At 38.5% G+C, this 17,396-nt stretch overlaps 1 pseudogene; it reads left to right on the forward strand.

Annotated features, from left to right (window-relative positions):
• LOC113900840 overlaps positions 1 to 16,866 on the forward strand; it is a 55,133-nt pseudogene extending 38,267 nt beyond the window's left edge.
• The last annotated feature ends 530 nt before the right edge of the window (positions 16,867 to 17,396 follow it).

Raw genomic sequence — 17,396 nt, forward strand, 5'->3', positions numbered from 1 at the left:
TTTATTGGTATACTGAAATTGTCCCAGGTTTAGCCAATGAGGACTCCTTCAAGAAAATATCTACATTCTTTTGACATGATTTTATCCTTGTTTAAGCCTTTCCTTACTTTCTGGTCCCCAGAGTTATTTCAGTACATCTAGTTTTTCCCTCGAATCAGTCTTTTTCCAAGCAGAAATCAACAGTTGGGTGGTAAGTGTGCTATTGCTACTGGGTTGCCACCACCTTAGTCTCCCTTAGTGGACAGCACTAGGAAATTATACATATTGTAGAGAGTTTATACTAAGCTCTTCATTTCCAGTACAAAACTACAGGGTTTATTTTACTTTCTTCCTTTCTGTATTCCTATCTCCTATTTCTGATGGTGAGAACACTGACTCCTAGTATCCTCAACATAATTATTTGCATGTGCAAGTCCCTGTGTGTAACACACATCTGAATACGCTGACTGCTTTCTTGCTTAAGTTCCTTTTTTAATGTGTGCACACTCATCAGTTCAGTTCAGTATCTCAGTCATGTCCAACTCTTTGTGACCCCATGGACTGCAGCATGGCAGGGTTCCCTGTCCATCACCAACTCCCAGAGCCTACTCAAACTCGTGTTCATTGAGTCGGTGATGCAATCCCACAATCTCATCCTCTGTTGTCCCCTTCTCCTCCCAATTTCAATCTTTCCCAGCATCAGGGTCTTTTCCAATGAGTCAGTTCTTCGCATCAGGTGGCCAAAGGATTGGAGTTTCAATTTCAGCATCAGTCCTTCCAATGAATATTCAGGACTGGTTTCCTTTAGGATTGACTGGCTGGATCTCCTTGCAGTCCAAAAGACTCTCAAGAGTCTTCTCCAACACCACAGTTCAAAAGCATCAATTCTTCGGTGCTCAGCTTTCTTTATGGTCGAATTCTCACATGTGTACATGACTACTGGAAAAACCATAGCCTTGACTAGACAGACCTTTGTTGGCAAAGTAATGTCTCTGCTTTTTAATATGCTGTCTAGGATGGTCATAGCTTTTCTTCCAAGGAGCAAACGTCTTTAAATTTCAAGGCTGTAGTCACCATCTGCAGTGACTGTGGAGCCCAAAAAATAAAGTCTGACACTGTTTCCACTGTTTCCCCATCTATTCGCCATGAAGTGATGGGACCAGATGCCATGATCTTCGTTTTCTGAATATTAAGCTTTAAGCCAACTTTTTCACTCTCCTCTTTCACTTTCATCAGGAGGCTCTTTAGCTCTTCTTTGCTTTCTGCCATGCGGGTGGTGCAATCTGCGTATCTGAGGTTATTGATATTTCTCCCAGCAATCTTGATCCCAGCTGGTGCTTCATCCAGCCTGGCATTTTGCATGATGTATTCTACATATAAGTTAAATAAGCAGGGTGAAAATATACAGCCTTAACATACTCCTTTCCTGATTTGGAAACAGTCTGTTGCTCCATGTCCAGGTCCAACTGTTGCTTCTTGACCTGCATGTGCATTTCTCAGGAGGCACATCAGGTGGTGTGGTTTTCCCATTGCTTTAAGAATTTTCCACAGTTTGTTGTGATCCACACAGTCAAAGGCTTTGGTATGGTCATTAAAGCGGAAGTAGATTTTTTCTGAACTCTCTTGCTTTTTTGATAATTCAACGGATGTTGACAACTTGATCTCTGGTTCCTCTGCCTTTTCTAAATCCAGCTTGGACATCTGGAAGCTCACAGTTCACATACTGTTGAAGCCTGGCTTGGAGAATTTTGAACATTACTTTGCTAGCGTGTGAGATGAGGGCAATTGTGCGACAGTTTGAACATTTTTGGGTACTACCTTTCTTTGGAATTGGAATGAAAACTGACCTTTTCCAGTCCTGTGGCCACTACTGAGTTTTCCAAATTTACTGGTGTATTGAGTACAGTGCTTTCACAGCATCATCTTTTAGAATTTGAAATAGCTCAACTGGAATTCCATCACCTCCACTAGCTTTGTTCATAGTGATGCTTCCTAAGGACAACTTGACTTCACATTCCAGGATGTCTGGCTCTAGGTGAGTGATCACACCATTGTGATTATCTGGGTCATGAAGATATTTTTTGCACAGTTCTTCTGTGTATTCTTGCCACCTCTTCTTATATCTTCTGCTTTTATTAGGTCCATAACATTTCTGTCCTTTTTTGTGCCTATCTTTACATGAAATGTTCCCTTGGTATCTCTAATTTTCTTGAAGAGATCTCTAGTCTTTCCCATTCTATTGTTTTCCTCTATTTCTTTGCATTGATTGCTGAGGAAGTCTTATCTCTTGTTGCTACTCTTTGGAACTCTGCATTCAAATGGGTATATCTTTCTTTCTTTCCTTTGCTTTTAGCTTCTCTTCTTTTCTCAGCTATTTGTAAGGCCTCCTCAGACAACCATTTTGCCTTTTTGCATTTCTTTTTCTAGGGGGTGGTCTTGATCACTGCCTCTTGTACAATGTCATGAACTTCTGTCCATAGTTTTCAGGCACTCTGTCTATCAAATCTAATCCCTTGAATCTATTTGTCACTTCCACTTCCAGTGGAAGTGTGCACTCATATGCCCACATAATGACTGTTGCTTTCTCATCTCCCTTGGGTCTATAGATTTCCAATTTAAAAGGAAGGAAGAAAGGAAAGAAGGAAGGAGAGAGGAAGGGAATGAGGAAAGAAAGGAAGAAAGTGTAGGAAGAGAGAAGAAAGGAAATGTTTCTAAATAGGTTTCAGTATATCCTCACAAACATCTGAGCTGGGAGAAAGTGTAGATAGTAATGATTTAGTTCTTATTAGTATAAAATAGCAAATGAAACAACTGACAAACAACTAATCTCAAAAATATACAAGCAACTCCTACAGCTCAACTCCAGAAAAATAAATGACCCAATCAAAAAATGGGCCAAAGAACTAAATATACAATTCTCCAAAGAAGAAATACAGATGGCTAACAAACACATGAAAAGATGCTCAACATCACTCATTATCAGAGAAATGCAAATCAAAAGCACTATGAGGTACCATTTCACGCTAGTCAGAATGGCTGTGATCCAAAAGTCTACAAGCAATAAATGCTGGAGAGCGTGTGGAGAAAAGGGAACCCTCTTACACTGTTGGTGGGAATGTAAACTAGTATAGCCACTATGGAGAACAGTGTGGAGATTCCTTAAAAAACTGGAAATAGAACTGCCTTATGATCCAGCAATCCTACTGCTGGGCATACACACTGAGGAAACCAGAAGGGAAAGAGACATGTGTACCCCAATGTTCATCGCAGCACTGTTTATAATAGCTGGGACATGGAAGCAACCTAGATGTCCATCAGCAGATGAATGGATAAGAAAGCGGTGGTACATATACACAATGGAGTATTACTCAGCCATTAAAAAGAATACATTTGAGTCAGTTCTAATGAGGTGGATGAAACTGGAGCCTATTATACAGAGTGAAGTAAGCCAGAAAGAAAAACACTAATACAGTATATAATGCATATATATGGAATTTAGAAAGGTGGTAACAATAACCCTGTGTACGAGACAGCAAAAGAGACACTGATGTATAGATCAGTCTTATGGACTCTGTGGGAGAGGGAGAGGGTGGGAAGATTTGGGAGAATGGCACTGAAACATGTATAATATCATGTATGAAACGAGTTGCCAGTCCAGGTTCGATGCACAATACTGGATGCTTGGGGCTGGTGCACTGGGATGACCCATAGGGAGGGTATGGGGAGGGAGGAGGGAGGAGGGTTCAGGATGGGGAACACAGGTATACCTGTGGCGGATTCATTTCGATATTTGGCAAAACTAATACAATATTGTAAAGTTTAAAAATAAAATAAAATTAAAAAAAAAATAAAATGGGCAAGACTTTGGCTTTCAGTGAAGTAAAGAAAAAAGTGAGAAATGCTAAAAGAGATAGATGAGAAACATAAAAAGACAGAGATAGATAAATAAAGAGAGATATAAAGCAAAATGGAACATGCTACCCAGAGCCAATACTTTTTAGTCTTAGCCTTAATAGAAGTGTGAGAATCAAAAGTAGAAATTACTAAAGGAAAACTGAAACAAAACCTTTGAATTGTGAAGCCTTAAGAGAAAGGTTTGGGTTTCCCTGGTGGCTTAGACAGTGAAGAATCCTCCTGCAATCCATAAGACCTGGGTTCGCTCCCTGGGTTGGGACAATCCCCAGGAGAAGGAAATGGCTACCTGCCGGGGTCCAGCCCCGGCTGATCCAGGATATTCGAAGGAGAGATGGCATAGGCGACCTATTTATTTAAATATTTATCAAAGATATAAAGAGTAATAGACTGAGGATAGCTCAGTAGGAAAATTCAGTGGAGAAAAGAGGCTGAGTAGCTTGGTTTACGCGGGAGACCAATAAAACTTCAAGACAAGAAGTTTGCACCACTTACGTAGGCCGCAGGCATCCTTCCGTTCTCCCGAAGGAGAGGAGACACTGAGGCCTCCCCAGTCGGATCTTAGAAGCCCAGGCATAATTAGCAAGCATGGCGGGTTCCGCGCTCCAGATGGAGACTCAGCCAGAATTTGGGAGAGAGAGCGACATGGGGAGACCAAGTTTTAGTGAACAAGGCCCGCACTTTATTTTCCAAAGTAGTTTTTATACCTTAAGTTGTGCATAGAGGATAATGGGGGAAGGGGTAGATTCATGCAAGGACAGCAACTCCTGGTTCTAATCGAAGCCAGGCTTTCAAAATTATCATATGCAAAAGTTCAGGTGATTTACATCATCTTCTGGCCAGGAGGCCTGTTAACATTTTAAGAAACTTATCTTTCTCTAAAGGTGATTATTCCAAAGTCAGGCACCAGCCTCCAAAAAAGCATTGGACAAAGCTGCATTCCTATAGTGAAAAGGTGAGGTGGGCTCAATCAAGAAAAGAATTAACTCAAGGGTCCAAGGTTACAAACATTGAGGCTACTACTTACATTTCTATACACCCATTATATCAATCAATACACTGCCAAGGACACAGTAGGTAAGGAGTATGGAGACAGCAGCAAACATTGGCCCAATAAGTGAAAAAACCTTTCACCAATACAATTTCTAATCAATCTTTTAACTACTCAAAGGACTCTGTGTTTAGACAGTTTAGAACATCTCCTGCCTCTCACAGTTGGGAGGCTCTGAACAATCACATGTGGCAGGAAAAACCTATTCAGGCAGGCTAGAGGATTTTCAAAGGAGTTTGTAGGTTGAAACACTGTCATACCCAGGAATTATTAACTGGAGCTGTAAGCTAACTCTTTTTTCAGAGAGAGGTCATGGGGGACAGCCCCCCGTAAAGTCAGAGGTGTAGGTGAAAGCACAAAGCAGAAAGTAGGCAGACTCTGGTTTTGGGGATAGATGCTCGAGAATTTCCAGGGGGACTCCTGAGGCTCGATCCCTCCTTTGCGTATGCCGAGCCTCCTTCCTCATGACCTTTGTCATGGGTGGAGCTCCTCACGCTGGCTCCCGGCAGTGATAGAATTCCAGTTGAGCTATTCCAGATCCTGAAAGATGATGCTGTGGAAAGTGCTGCACTCAATATGCAATATGCACTCAATATGCAATATGCCGGCTCCCGGCAGCTACCCACTCCAATATTGCTGCCTGGAGAATTCCATGGACAGAGGAGCCTGGCAAGCTGCAGTTGAGATCACAAAGAGTCAGACACAACTGAGCAACTAACATTTTCACTTCATTTTTCAAGAAGAATAAGGTTGTGTTAGTCTTCTAGAAAAGAACACTTTTGCATTGAAACTACTTCCCTGGTGGTCCAGCGGTTGAGAATCCACCTGCCAATGCAGAAGACGTGGGTTGCATCCTTGGTATGGGAAGATCCCACAAGCCATGTGGCAACTCAGCCCCTGCAATTACCTGAGCACGCTAGATCCCGTGCTCTGCAATAAGAGAAGTCACCATAATGAGAAGCCCGTGCACCACAACTGGAGAATAGCCCCTGCTCACTGCAACTAGAGAAAACCCACGTGCAGCAACGAAGACTCAGCACAGCCAGAAACAAAAACTAAAATAAATAAATATTTTAAAAGACTATTATACTCTTCCAAATCACTCTCTTTCATTATTCAATCTATTTTCTTTCACTTCCTTCATTTTATTTCACTTTCCTTTGCAAGATATACTTGGAAATAAGTATATCTTGGAAATACATGTAAGTTTTGGCTCTCTACCAAATCTTCAGAATTACTCTTTCTGAAATATGGTTGATTTACAGTATTATATTAGTTTCAAGTGTAGGACATAGCAATTTGATAATTTTATAGTTTATACTCCATTTAAAGTTGTTACAAAACAAAGCCTATTTTTCCCTATGTTGTACAATATATCCTGTTGCTTATCTATTTTATTCACGGTGATCTGTTCATCTTAATTCCATACCACCATCCTGTCCCTCCCTTGTTCTTTGTCCCCACTGGTAACCATGAGTTTTTCCTCTGTATCTGTGAGTTGGCACCTGTTTTGCTTTATACTTTTATTTGTTTTGTTTTTTAGATTCCACATATAAATGGTTTCTATAGTATTTGTCTTTCTCTGACTTATTTCACTAAATGCAATACTTTCTAAGTCCATCCACATTCCTGCAAGTGCCAGAATTTTATTCTATTTTATGGCTGGGTAATGTTCCATTGTATTTACATAACCACATCTTCTGTATCCATTCATCTGTTGATGGAGACTCGGGTTGCATCCATGTCCTAGTTATTAGAAAAAATGGTGCTATGAACATTGTGGTGCATGTATCTTTTCGAATTAATTTTTTTTCTTGATATATACCTGGGAGTGAAATTGCTGGATCATAAGGTAATTCTATTTGCAGTTTTTTGAGGAAACTCCATACTGTTTTCCATAATACCTATACCAATTTCTATTTCCATGAACATTATTCTAGTGTTCCCTTTTCTCCACATCCTTGCCAACATTTGCTACTTGTGGCCTTTTTGATGTTACTCATTCTAACAGGTGTGAAGTGATATCTCATTGTGGTTTTGATTTGCATTTCTCTGATGATTAGTGATGTTGAGTATCTTTTCATGTGACTGTTGGCCATCTGTTTGTCTTTTTTGGAAAAACATTTGTTCAAGTCTTCTGCCCACTTTTTTAGTTGGGTTGTTTGGTTTTTTGGTATTGAGATGTGTGAGCTATCAAGAGCTATCATGTGCAAATATTTACTCCCATTCAGTAGGTTGTCTTTTTGTTTTGTTAATGGTTTCCTTTGCTGTGCAAAAGCTTTTATGTTTAATTAGGTTCTGCTGTTTATGTTTGCTTTTATTTCTATTGCCTTAAGAGACAGATCAGAAAAAAATGATCATTGTCAAGGAGATTTCAAGGAGTTCTATGGTTTCAGGTTTTACATTTAGGCCTTTATACCATTTTGAGTTTATATTTGTATATGGTGTGAGGAAATGTTCTAATCCCATTTTTTAAGATGTAGTCATTCAGATTTCCCAGCACCATTTGTCGAAGATACTATCTTTTCTCCAACATAACTTCTTGCATCCTTTGTTGTAAATTAATTGACTATAGATGCATTTATTTCTAGGCTGTCTATTCTGTTCCATTGATGTGTTTGGCTGTTTTGAGCCAGTACTATGTTGTTTTGATTCAGCTCAGTTCAGTTAAGTCGCTGAGTCGTGTCCGACTCTTTGCAACCCCATGGACTGTAGCACGCCAGGCCTCCCTGTCCATCACCAACTCCCAGAGTTCACTCTTAACTCATGTCCATTGAGTCGGTGATGCCATCCAACGATCTCATCCTCTGTCGCCCCTTTCTCCCCCCGCCTTCAATATATTTCTAAATAAAGTATTTGTGAATTTGAGAGTAATACTTTTATTTATTTACTGAAAGATTCTGTTTGTGCTTTTTTTCTTCTCCAAAGAAATTTTATATTTAACCTTCAGAGAATTATTTTGATTGGCTTATACTTTAGATGGGCTTCCCTGGTGGCTCTATCTGCAATGCAGGAGACCTGGGTTCATCCCTGGGTAGGAAAGATCCCCTGGGGAGAGGAATGGCTACCCACTCCAGTATTCTTGCCTGGAGAAATCCATGGAGCCTGGCAGGCTACAGTTCATGGGGTTGCGGAGAGTCAGACATGACTCAGTGACTGTCATTCACTCTCATACTTTAGATATACAGTAGAACCATTACCAAAAGTTAAATCTATCTGTTAAATCTAGATGCAGATAGATTTTAAAGCAAATTAGAGAAATCTTGGCTATTTTACTAGCCAAAGATCATTTGGTACTAAATATGTCACCATTCCCTGGTGGACTACAGCCATGGTGTCACAAAGAGTTGGACATGACTGAGTAAGCACATGTCACCATTATCCTCATTTTGTTGAATATGTATCAGTTTTTTTGGCCATACCTCATGGCTTGTGGGATCTCAGTTCCCTGACTAGAGATTGAACCTATGCCCTTAACAGTAAAACATGAAGTCCTAACCACTGGATGACCAGGGAAGTTCCTGTCTATGAATTTCCACTGAGATATTTGTAGATAATGAAAGGCTATGACTAGCCTAAGGTGAGCCTGTTTGAATTTTGGAGGCAGCTGAAAGAGATCTTAGTCCTAACCCTTACCTGCAATATATACTCAGAAAAATAAAATTTTCTAACACAAAGATAACCATAAGGCATTGTGCAGCTTTAAGAGTATGCTTCTTCTAACTCCAAATTGTGATTAAGCATTGGTTATTGTGGTTCCTGGAAATATCTTACTGCTTTACTGATAACCTTCAAAAAGATCTTCTACCTGCTTTTCTTTAAAAAAAAAAGAAAAGAAATTGATCCCTTGAAACATCTTAGTATACACTTTAAGACTTTATATTTTTTTAAGTTATAAATAATCTTTTTAAAGTCAATCTCCATTTTTTCAGAAGAATTAATTGTTCCTTTTGGCAGTCAAAAGAGTGCCCTACACATATTAGAATCTATATCTACCAGAACTTCTCTCTGTGACTTGAAATTTATATTCCCATTATTTGATTATAATCTTTCTCAGTGTTACTTGATTTTCCTTCCACCGAATTGGGAGGACTGAGATTATTAAATTATCTGAGTAACTTGTGTGTGTGTGTGTGTTAGTTGCTCAGTCATGTCCAACTCTTTGTGACCCCATGGATGGTTGCTCCCGGGTTCCTCTGTACATGGAATTCTCCAGGCAAGAATACTAGAATGGGTTGCCATTCCCTTCTCCAGGGGATCCTCCCAACCCAGGGATCAAACTCAGGTCTCCTACACTGCAGGCAGATTCTTAACCATCTGAGCCCATTTGAGTAGCTTATTGATTTTTTTTCTATTAAAAACTAAAGATATAGCTTATAAATATTGCCTTGAGGGTAAAAATAGGAGCCATTATTAGAAAATGCATAATATGCAAATATGCTTTTAGTCAGCATAAAGCATACTTCTCTGATCCTTTGCATAATAATTCAATTCAAACTTGAACAAAATTGAGATCCCAGCTACTTCACATATATTGATAAGCTAAGTAAATAAATACTATTTCAAAGTTGAATGACCAACATTTGAATAAGCTCTCTTCAATAATATGCTTTTTATATTGTAGAATTTTGTCTGTGTCTTCCAGTTTGTGTCTTTATATAACAAGTGCTGAGTGTTGACAACATTGATTTCTCCATCTCCTATTTTCTCAGTTAAAGGCTTTCTCTATCTTTGGTGTGATTACAAGCTTTTATGTGTAGTTCCCCCTCAATCCCCGTATATCCTTTCTTCTTGAAATAACTTCCAATAACTCTTTGGAAGAGGGTGGTAATCAAAATAAATATTTAGTTCTTTTCTAGAACTTTAATATCATGGCAAGCAATTGGTACAGTGTATTAATGGGGGGAAAATAAGCTTTATCAATAGTCACTCAAAGATACATATCTATTACACTTGCGTGCATACTCAGACAATTCAGTCTTGTCTGACTCTTTGTGACCCTACTGTAGCCCACCAGACTCCTCTTTCCATGGGATTCTCCAGACAAGAATACTGGAGGAATTCCATGCCATCCCCCAGGGGATCTTCCCAACTCAAGGATCGAATCCATGTCTCCTGTGGCTCCTTTGCAGGTGGGTTCTTTACTGCTGAGCCACTGTGTACATACAACTGTCAATGAACACAAAAACATTTCCTACATTATTAGTTATCTAAGAAAATACAAATCAAAACCACAATGAGATATCACTTCACGTTCATTAGAAACAGTGTTGATCAAGACTTGGAGAAATCTCTAACTTCATAGTCTGCTGGTGGAAATGTAAAATGATACAGATATTGGAAGACAGTGTGATAGTTCCATTGGTTTGATAAATGCATAAAGTTATATCCACCACCATAATGGTATAGAATAGTTTTATTATTCCCTAAATTTTTTTCAAACTACTCCTTTGGAATCAGCTTGTTATGCAAGTCTTACTCCTAGCAACCACTGTTTTGTAATTTCACTATCAGTTCAGTACAGTTCAATTGCTCAGTCATGTCCGACTCTTTGTGACCCCATGGACTGCAGCATGCCAGGCTTCCTTGTACATCAGCAACTCCTAGGGCTTACTCAAACTCATGTCCATCGAGTCAGTGATGCCATCCAATGATCTCATCCTCTGTCATCCCCTTCTCCTCCTGCATTCACTCTTTCCCGGCATCAGAGTCTTTTCCAATGAGTCACTTCTTCACATCAGCTTCAGCATCAGTCCTTCCAATGAATATTCAGCACTTATTTCCTTTAGGATGGACTAGTTGGATCTCCTTGCAGTCCAAGAGACTCTCAAGAGTCTTCTCCAACACCACAGTTCAAAAGCACCAACTCTTTGGCACTCAGCATTTTTTATAGTCTAACTCTCACATCCATACATGACTACTGGAAAAACCACAGCTTTGACTATACAGACCTTTGTTAGCAAAGTAATGTCTTTGCTTTATAATATGCTGTCTAGGATGGTCATAGCTTTTCTTCCAAGGAGCAAGTGTCTTTCAGTTTCAAGGCTGCAGTCAACATCTGCAGTGATTGTGGAGCCCCCAAAATAAAGTCTGTCACTGTTTCCATTGTTTTCCCATCTATTTGCCATGAAGTGATGGGACCAGATGCCATGATCTTAGTTTTCTGAATGTTGAGTTTTAAGCCAACTTTTTCACTCTTCTCTTTCCCTTTCATCAAGAGGCTCTTTAGCTCTTCTTTGCTTTCTGCCATGAGGTTGGTGCAATCTGCGTATCTGTGGTTATTGACATTTCTCCCAGGAGTCTTAATCTCAGCTTGTGCTTCATCTAGCCTGGCATTTTGCATGATGTGTTCTGCATATAAGTTAAATAAGCAGGGTGACAATGTACAGCCTTGACATACTTCTTTCCCGATTTGGACCCAGTCTGTTATTCCATGTCCAGTTCTAACTGTTGCTTCCTTTTTTTTTCTTTTAATTTATTCGTTTTTTTTTTATTTTTTAATTTTACTTTTAAACTTTACATAATTGTATTAGTTTTGCCAAATATCAAAATGAATCCGCCACAGGTATACATGTGTTCCCCATCCTAAACCCTCCTCCCTCCTCCCTCCCCATACCATCCCTCTGGGTCGTCCCAGTGCACTAGCCCCAAGCATCCAGTATCGTGCATCGAAACTGGACTGGCAACTCGTTTCTTACATGATATTTTACATGTTTCAATGCCATTCTCCCAAATCTTCCCACCCTCTCCCTCTCCCACAGAGTCCATAAGACTGTTCTATACATCAGTGTCTCTTTTGCTGTCTCGTACACAGGGTTATTGTTACCATCTTTCTAAATTCCATATATATGCGTTAGTATACTGTATTTATGTTTTTCCTTCTGGCTTACTTCACTCTGTATAATAGGCTCCAGTTTCATCCACCTCATTAGAACTGATTCAAATGTTTTCTTTTTAATGGCTGAGTAATACTCCATTGTGTATATGTACCACTGCTTTCTTATCCATTCATCTGCTGATGGACATCTAGGTTGCTTCCATGTCCTGGCTATTATAAACAGTGCTGCGATGAACATTGGGGTACACGTGTCTCTTTCCCTTCTGGTTTCCTCAGTGTGTATGCCCAGCAGTGGGATTGCTGGATCATAGGGCAGTTCTATTTCCAGTTTTTTAAGGAATCTCCACACTGTTCTTCATAGTGGCTGTACTAGTTTGCATTCCCACCAACAGTGTAAGAGGGTTCCCTTTTCTCCACACCCTCTCCAGCATTTATTATTTGTAGACTTTTGGATCGCAGCCATTCTGACTGGTGTGAAATGGTACCTCTATCAGAATCCAACAACACATTAAAAAGATCATACACCATGATCAAGTGGGCTTTATCCCAGGGATGCAAGGATTCTTCAATATCCGCAAAACAATCAATGTAATACACCACATTAACAAATTGAAAAATAAAAACCATATGATTATCTCAATAGATGCAGAGAAAGCCTTTGACAAAATTCAACATCCATTTATGATAAAAACTCTCTAGAAAGCAGGAATAGAAGGAACATACCTCAACATAATAAAAGCTATATATGACAAACCCACAGCAAACATTATCCTCAATGGTGAAAAATTGAAAGGATTTCCTCTAAAGTCAGGAACAAGACAAGGGTGCCCACTTTCACCATTACTATTCAACATAGTTTTGGAAGTTTTGGCCACAGCAATCAGAGCAGAAAAAGAAATAAAAGGAATCCAAATTGGAAAAGAAGTAAAACTCTCACTATTTGCAGATGACATGATCCTCTACATAGAAAACCCTAAAGAGTCCACCAGAAAATTACTAGAAATAATCAATGACTATAGTAAAGTTGCAGGATGTAAAATCAACACACAGAAATCCCTTGCATTCCTATACACTAATAATGAGAAAACAGAAAGAGAAATTAAGGAAACAATTCCATTCACCATTGCAACGGAAAGAATAAAATACTTAGGAATATATCTACCTAAAGAAACTAAAGACCTATTTATAGAAAACTATAAAACACTGGTGAAAGAAATCAAAGAGGACACTAATAGATGGAGAAATATACCATGTTCATGGATTGGAAGAATCAATATAGTGAAAATGAGTATACTACCCAAAGCAATTTATAGATTCAACGCAATCCCTATCAAGCTACCAACAGTATTCTTCACAGAGCTAGAACAAATAATTTCACAATTTGTATGGAAATACAAAAAACCTCGAATAGCCAAAGCGATCTTGAGAAAGAAAAATGGAACTGGAGGAATCAACCTACCTGACTTCAGGCTCTACTACAAAGCCACAGTTATCAAGACAGTATGGTACTGGCACAAAGACAGAAATATTGATCAATGGAATAAAATAGAAAGCCCAGAGATAAATCCACGCACATATGGACACCTTATCTTTGACAAAGGAGGCAAGAATATACAATGGATTAAAGACAATCTCTTTAACAAGTGGTGCTGGGAAATCTGGTCAACCACTTGTAAAAGAATGAAACTAGACCACTTTCTAACACCATACACAAAAATAAACTCAAAATGGATTAAAGATCTAAACGTAAGACCAGAAACTATAAAACTCCCAGAGGAGAACATAGGCAAAACACTCTCTGACATACATCACAGCAGGATCCTCTATGACCCACCTCCCAGAATATTGGAAATAAAAGCAAAAATAAACAAATGGGACCTAATTAACCTTAAAAGCTTCTGCACATCAAAGGAAACTATTAGCAAGGTGAAAAGACAGCTTCAGAATGGGAGAAAATAATAGCAAATGAAGCAACAGACAAACAACTAATCTCAAAAATATACAAGCAACTCCTACAGCTCAACTCCAGAAAAATAAATGACCCAATCAAAAAATGGGCCAAAGAACTAAATAGACATTTCTCCAAAGAAGACATACAGATGGCTAACAAACACATGAAAAGATGCTCAACATCACTCATTATCAGAGTAATTTATTTGTTTTTTATTGAAGGATAATTGCTTTACAGAATTTTGCTGTTTTCTGTCAAACCTCAACATGAATCAGATATATATATATATATATATATATATATATATATATATATATCCCCACCTTTTTGAAGCTCCCTCCCATCTCTCTCCCCATCCCACCTCTCCAGGTTGATACAGAGCCCCCGTTTGAGTTTCCTGCGACATACAGCAGATTCCCATTGGCTGTCTATTTTACATATGGTAATATAAGTGTCCATGGTACTCTTCCCACGCATCTCACCCTCTCCATTCCTCTCCCTAGGTCCATAAGTCCATTCTCTATGTCTCTTTATCCATTGTTGCCCTGTAAATAAATTCTTCAATTCTATTTTTCTAGATTCCATATATATGCATTAGAATATGGTATTTATCTTTCTCTTTCTGACTCACTTCACTCTGTATAATAGGCTCTAGGTTCATCCACCTCGTTAGAACTGACTCAAATGCATTCCTTTTTATGGCTGAGTAACATTCCATTGTGTATATATACCACAACTTCTTTATCCATTCATCTGTTGATGGACATCTATGTTGCTTCCATGTTCTAGCTATCATAAATAGTGCTGAAATGAACAATGGGATACGTGTGTCTCTTTCAATTTTGGTTTACTCAGGGTATATGCCTAGGAGTGAGATTGCTGGGTCATATGGTGGTTTTATCCCTAGTTTTTAAGGGAATCTCTGTACCATCTTCCATAGTGGAGGTATCAATTTACATTCCCACCAACAGTGCAAGAGTGTTCCCTTTTCTCCACACCCTCTCCATCATTTATTGTTTGTAGACTTTTTGATGGTCATTCTGCCTGATGTGAGGTGATATCTCATTGTAGTTTTGATTTGCATTTCTCTAATAATGAGCAGTATTGAGGATCTTTTCACGTGTTCATTAGCCATCTATATGTCTTCTTTGGAGAAATGTCTGTTTAGGTCTTTTCTCCACTTTTTGATTGGGTTGTTTTTCTGGCATTGAATTGTATGAGCTGCTTGTATTTTGGAAATTAATTCTTTGTCAGTTGTTTCATTTGCTATTATTTTTTCCCATTCTGAAGGTTGTCTTTTCACCTTGTTTATAGTTTCCTTTGTTGTGCAAAAGCTTTTAAGTTTAATCAAGTCCCACTTGTTTACTTTTGTTTTTATTTCCATTACTCTAGGAGGTGGGTCATAGAGGATCTTGCTTTGATTTATGTTGAGTGTTCTGCCTATGTTTTCCTCTAAGAGTTTTATAGTTTCTGGTCTTACATGTAGGTCTTAAATCCATTTTGAATTTATGTTTTTGTATGGTGTTAGGAGGTGTTCAAATTTCATTCTTTTCATTCAATTTCATTCTTTTACATGTAGTCCAGTTTTCCCAGCACCATTTATTGAAGAGGCTATGTTTGCCCCATTGCATATTCTTGCCTCCTTTGTCAAAAAACAAGGTACCCATAGGTGCATGGGTTTATTTCTGGGCTTTCTATCTTATTCCACTGGTCTATATTTCTGTTTTTGTGCCAGCACCATACTCTCTTGATGACTGTAGCTTTGTAGTATAATCTCAGGTCAGCAAGGTTGATTCCTCCAGTTCCATTCTTCTTTCTCAAGACTGCTTTGATTATTCGGGGTCTTTTGTGTTTCTATATGAATTGTGAAATTTTTTGTTCTAGTTCTGTGAAAAATGTCATTGGTAATTTGATAGGGATCACATTAAATCTGTAGATTGCATTTGGTAGTATAGTCATTTTCACAATATTGATTCTTCTTACCCAGGAACATGGAATATATCTCCATCTGTTTATGTCATCTTTGATTTCTTCATTAGTTTCTTATAATTTTCTGTGTACAGTTCTTTTGTCTCCTTAGGTAAGTTTATTCCTAGATATTTAACTCCTTTTGTTGTGATGTTGAATGGGATTGATTCCTTAATTTCTCTTTCTGATTTTTTCATTGTTAGTATATAGAAATGCAAGTGATTTCTGTGTATTGATTTTGTATCCTGCAACTTTGCTAAATTCACTGATTAGCTTTAGTAATTTTCTGATCAAGGTGCCAATTAGGGAATAAAGCAATGAAAGTAAAACTAACAAATATGTTGAGAGGACAGGAAAGAAATAAAAGAACAAATATTCAAAGTTAAATAGAGGTAGATGAAGAAGATTTAAACACATTAAAGATTAACTGCAAGGGGAAAGGAATAGTAGGAAAGGCAAACAAAAACATAAATGTAGAAAAAATAATAATAGGTTTTAAAAAGTAAAATTTTAAAAAGTGAAAAGAAAAAAAGAAAGGAGGAAAACTCCACAGAACTGCAAAAGCCCAATGTAGAGGCAGAGATTTATGACAACATACAAAATGGGACTGAGAAAAACAAAAACAAAAACAGCTCAATAGCTTAATTGGATTTCTTAGTGCCAATAAAATCAACAACTACAACAGAGGGGCAAAAAAAGGAAAAAGAAAAAAATCCAAAAGAATCTACATTGATCCTTCCTTTCACTCAGCTTCCTTCCACCATGCCCAAAGCATTCCTGCTGCTGGCTGGTGCCCTGGTGCTACCTGGGCTTGTGCAAGGAGTCATGCTGAGAAATGAAGAAAAATGGAAGCCCCTCAACATTCCTAGAAACCGAGATCTGTTTTTTAGAACTCTTCAGGCATATTTTAAACGAAGAGGTCTTGACCTTGGGAGGTTTTCAGATACTTTCTCCACGAACGAGAATCCCAGGCCTCTCTCTTTCCAGTCAGAACTTATTGCTTCTGCATTTGCAGATTATGAACAACAGAAAAACTCCCTCTCCAATTACCTCAAAGGCTGACTGTTTCCTCTGAGTGCAGAAGTCTGGTGGTTTTAAAACTACAGATGAAGCTTCTCATTAGAAAAATTCAGTCTTGATCATGGCTAAGTTTTTGTGTGTGTTTCCCTCTCCACTTTTATCAGTCTGTTATGATTTTATTCTGTATTTCCAGATTTACATGTAATAGTTTGAGCTTTGGGACATATGTGACTTATGTGCATGGTTTTTTTCCCACTCAATAATCATAGATATCAATATAGCACTGCATATATTTTCAAGGGTTACAAAAACACCATAAAGTCAAAGGAAATTCCTTTCAAAAAAAAAAAAGAATCTACAGAACAAGTCAAAAAATAAGAATAATAAATGTTTTTCTTGAGTCTCTGCTGTCAGCATCCTTTCCCTTGCTGGGAGTCACAGTCCACCTCACCTCCCTAGGTGCCCTCCAACACTGTGCTGATCTCTGGATCTGCTGTGGGGGCAGCTCAGATTCTAATCTGGTCCTACTCCTGTGTGTTCTTGCCTCCAATGTCCACAGCTATCAGAACTAGTGTATTTTCTTTTGGGGGAGCTCTCAATGGCCTTTTATATATTCTATAGACACAGAGTCTGCCTGGTTAATCATGTGGACTTAATCTGCAGCTTGTACAGCTGGT

This window comes from Bos indicus x Bos taurus, chromosome 11, assembly GCF_003369695.1.
Source record: "Bos indicus x Bos taurus breed Angus x Brahman F1 hybrid chromosome 11, Bos_hybrid_MaternalHap_v2.0, whole genome shotgun sequence".
NCBI lineage: Eukaryota > Metazoa > Chordata > Mammalia > Artiodactyla > Bovidae > Bos > Bos indicus x Bos taurus.